The sequence below is a fragment of the Gekko japonicus genome, unplaced genomic scaffold (genome assembly GCF_001447785.1).
Source record: "Gekko japonicus isolate JY-2015 unplaced genomic scaffold, Gekko_japonicus_V1.1 scaffold1451, whole genome shotgun sequence".
Taxonomy (NCBI): Eukaryota; Metazoa; Chordata; class Lepidosauria; order Squamata; family Gekkonidae; genus Gekko; species Gekko japonicus.
In genome coordinates this window covers 284,530-288,941 of record NW_015164230.1, presented here as the reverse complement: position 1 = coordinate 288,941, position 4,412 = coordinate 284,530, and the positions used below count along the sequence as shown (strand labels likewise).

Below are 4,412 nucleotides of genomic sequence, written 5' to 3'. Positions count from 1 at the left end.
AGACCCCCAAGGAAGGCTCTGCAGAGGAAGGCCACGGCCAACCACCTCTGCTTCTCACTGGCCTTGGAAGCCCCTTGCTAGGGGAAGCTAAGCAGGGACAGTACTTGGAAGGGAGACCACCAAGGAAGGCTCTGCAGAGGAAGGCCATGGCCAACCACCTCTGCTTCTCACTGGCCTTGGAAGCCCCTTGCTGGGGGAAGCTAAGCAGGGTCAGTACTTGGAAGGGAGACCACCAAGGAGGGCTCTGCAGAGGAAGGTCATGGCCAGCCACCTCTGCTTCTCACTTGCCTTGGAAGCCCCTTGCTAGGGGAAGCTAAGCAGGGACAGTACTTGGAAGGGAGACCACCAAGGAAGGCTCTGCAGAGGAAGGCCATGGCCAGCCACCTCTGCTTCTCACTTGCCTTGGAAGCCCCTTGCTAGGGGAAGCTAAGCAGGGACAGTACTTGGAAGGGAGACCACCAAGGAAGGCTCTGCAGAGGAAGGCCATGGCCAGCCACCTCTGCTTCTCACTTGCCTTGGAAGCCCCTTGCTAGGGGAAGCTAAGCAGGGACAGTACTTGGAAGGGAGACCACCAAGGAAGGCTCTGCAGAGGAAGGCCATGGCCAGCCACCTCTGCTTCTCACTGGCCTAGAAAGCCCCTTACAGAGAGAAGCTAAGCAGGGTTGGTACCTGGGAGACCACCAAGGGAGTCTCTGCAGAGGAAGGCCATGGCCAACCACCTCTGCTTCTCACTGGCCTTGGAAGCCCCTTGAAGGGGCTGAGGAGGACTCACGGCTCAGTGTTAGAGCATCTGCTTGACATGCAGGGGGTCCTGGCTTCAATACCCAGCATCTCCAGCTCAAAACATAACGTAGTGTATGACGTGGGGAGGAAAGGCAGCATGGTATAGCCTTCTCTTGTCTGATCTCAGAAGCTAAGCAGGGTTGGTACTTATTTATTTATTTATTCATTTATTTATTTATTTAACTTTCGATTTCCTATACCGCCCTAACCCCTTGGTAGGGGGTCTCTGGCTGGTTTACAGAGTGGGGTGCTAAGCACCCATTTGTTCCCTAACTTGGGGCACATTGTATTTGGGGATGGGGCTGCCTACCGGCACCCTGGTGGAGGCGGTCCTGGCTCGGCTCTCTTCCCGGTGGTTCGTTGGGCTGGTTGTTCCTCCTCTGGCGCTCAGGCGGGCCGGCGCACGATGTGGCCCCTTCCGGCCTCGGCCACGTCCTTCTGGCTCCGCCGCGCCTGTTGATTACCTCATCGCGCGCCTCCGCCTCGTCGACGGAACCATACTTGGATGGGTGGCCGCCAAGGAAGGCTCTGCAGAGGAAGACCACAACCAACCACCTCTGCTTCTGACTTGCCTTGAAAGCCCCTTGCTGGGGGAAGCTAAGCAGCGTTGGTACTTGGATGGGTGGCCACCAAGGAAGGCTCTGCAGGGGAAGGCCATGGCCAACCACCTCTGCTTCTCACTTGCCTTGGATGCCACTTGAAGGGGGAAGCTAAGCAGGGTTGGTACTTGGAAGGGAGACCGCCAAGGAAGGCTCTGCAGTGGAAGGCAAGGGCAAACCACCTTTGCCTCTCACATGCCTTGGAAGCCCCTTGCTGGGGGAAGCTAAGCAGTGTTGGTACTTGGATGGGTGGCTCACAAGAAAGGCTCTGCAGGGGAAAGCTATGGCCAACTACCTCTGCTTCTCACTTGCCTTGGAAGTCCCTTGCTGGGGGAAGCCGAGCAGGGTTCATACTTGGATGGAAGACCACCAAGGAAGACTCTGCAGAGGAAGGCCATGGCCCATGGCCAACCACCTCTGCTTCTCACTTGCCTTGAAAGCCCCTGGGGTCACCATAATCAGTTGCAACTTGATGGCACCTATGTACATACAAACGTAGTAGGTGATATGAAAGAGACAATGGAGAGGTGCTGCCAGTTTGAGTAGACAAGACCAACCTTGATCAACCAAAGGTCTGATTCAGTATGTGGCAGCTTCATGTGTTCACATGTATTTGGGGAGGGGCTGTGGCTCAAAGATGAGCCTCTGCCTGGCATGCAGAAGGTCCCTGGTTCAATCCCCGGCATCTCCAGTTAATAGGACCAGGCAGGACGTGATGTGAAAGACCTCAGCCTGAGACCCTGGAGAGCTGTAAAGAGGGGCTGTGGCTCAGTGGAAGAGCCTCTGCCTGGCATGCAGAAGGTCCCAGGTTCAATCCCCGGCATCTCCAGTTCAAAGGACCAGGCAGGAGGTAATGTGAAAGACCTCAGCCTGAGACCCTGGAGATCTGTAAAGAGGGGCTGTGGCTCAGTGGAAGAGCCTCTGCCTGGCATGCAGAAGGTCCCAGGTTCAATCCCCGGCATCTCCAGTTAAAAGGACCAGGCAGGAGGTGATGGGAAAGACCTCAGCCTGAGACCCTGGAGAGCTGTAAAGAGGGGCTGTGGCTCAGTGGAAGAGCCTCTGCCTGGCATGCAGGAGGTCCGTGGTTCAGTCCCCAGCATCTCCAGTTCAAAGGATCAGGCAGGAGGTGATGTGGAAGACCTCAGCCTGAGACCCTGGAGAGCTGTAAAGAGGGGCTGTGGCTCAGTGGAAGAGCCTCTGCCTCACACACAGAAGGTCCCAGGTTCAATCCCCGGTATCTCCACTTAAAAGGATCAGGCAGGAGGTGATGGGAAAGACCTCAGCCTGAGACCCTGGAGAGACCCTGCCAGTCTGAGTACACAATGCTGACCTTGAGGGACCAGTGGTCAGGTTCAGTATGAGGTCGCTTTATGGGCGTGACACTCACAGCCACAGAGCCAAGATTTTTAGTGTGTTTTGATGAGTCCTTTAAAGAAAGGTGTAGCAATTCGGGGGGGGGGACTGATTATATTGGAGTTCCTGGTGGTTCCAGACCCTCCCTTTTGCCTCTTTCTTTCCCTGTGGATACTCGTCATCATCACTGTTGTCGTCACATGTCCCGTCCCCTCATCCCCCAGCCGCTCCTTGATTTTCCGTTCTACTCACTGAGCGTTGCTGGCTTTCTGTCTAGGATTCCGTTCCTGCTGCCACCACGTTTCAAGGGGGTGTGATTTCTGTCTTTATAGGAAAACACCCTCGGTCTTTGAACAGACTTTTAACTTTACAGTAACAATAACAACTCACTTCCAGAACTTGGCCTCCTCTCTGTTCTGCTCAGGCTCCAGCTGAGGAGAAACAGATTGTGGGTGTTCACGCTTGTCTAATTCCTGGCTCTTCCCAGAAACTACAATACCATGAGTGTTCCCATACGGCCACGAAAGCTGCTCAGACGGTCACCTGATTGACATATAGGGTTGCCGGACTCCAGTTGGACCCTGGAGATCTCCTGCTATTACAGTTCATCTCCGGGCAACAGAGATCAGTTTCCCCAGGAGAAAATGGCCGCTTCAGAAAGTGGACTCTATGGGATTCTACCCTGGAGAGGTTCTTCCCCACCCCAAACCTTGTCCAGCCCAGGCTCCACCCCTCAAATCTCCAGGTGTTTCGCAACCCAGAGCTGGCAACCTTATCAAGTAGGGTTGTCAGGTCCCTACTGGCCATCAGTAGGGTGTGGGGAGGTACGGTTTCCAGCTCCAAGTTGCAAAAGTCCTGGAGATTTGGGGATGGACCTCAATAGGGTACAACGCCATAGAGTCCACCATTCAAAGCAGGGGTCATTTCCTGCAGGAGTGCACAGGAGTGGAGCTCCGGTAGTAAGGAGCCCAGGGGGTTGGCACATGCAACAAGCTCCGCCTCCTGCTCCCGGCAGCCCCCAGTCGGGCCACGGGGAGCAAGAAGCAGCCAGGTAAGTTGCAGAGCCCCCCCCCCCCGGCCTGCCTTCAGGTACAATCTCTCCCTCCTCTGTGAGGGCAGATCTGTGCATCCCCCCCCCATAGCTAGCAATCCAAAATAGTCCAGTGGCACCTCTAAGACCAGGTTTTATTCAGGTACAAGCTCTCTCTCCTCTGTGAGGGCAGATCTGCATGTTCCCCTGCCCCCCCAATAGCTAGCGATCCAAAAGAGTCCAGTGGAGCCTGAGCAGTGGGTGTTGCCTTCTGACACACTTCCGGTGATGTCAGGGGGTGTGGCATATGGAAATGAGTTATGCTAATGAGCTCCCGCACCTCTTTTTCTACGAAATGACCCCTGACCATTTTCTCCATATTCTGGAAACAACCTGTAATTCATAGAATCATAGAGTTGGAAGGGGCCCTACAGACTAGTCCAACCCCCCCCCCCCCCCCCCCCCCCCCCCGAGCATACTGAGCTATCTCTCAGTGCTGGGACTACGGGGCACCATGTTATGTTGGCTGGAGTCTTATCTGGGGGATCAGTCTCAGAAGATGTGTTGGTGGATTTCTGCTCTGCCCCTTGGCTGTTGATCTGCAGACACTGTAAGGTTCCATCTTATCCCCCATGTTATTCAATGAA

At 55.0% G+C, this 4,412-nt stretch overlaps 1 non-coding gene across 1 annotated transcript; it reads left to right on the top strand.

The window, feature by feature from the left end:
• The first annotated feature begins 2,553 nt into the window (after positions 1-2,553).
• On the top strand, positions 2,554-2,625 carry TRNAV-CAC. The gene has a single exon. It is a non-coding gene; the product is annotated as a tRNA-Val (tRNA).
• The last annotated feature ends 1,787 nt before the right edge of the window (positions 2,626-4,412 follow it).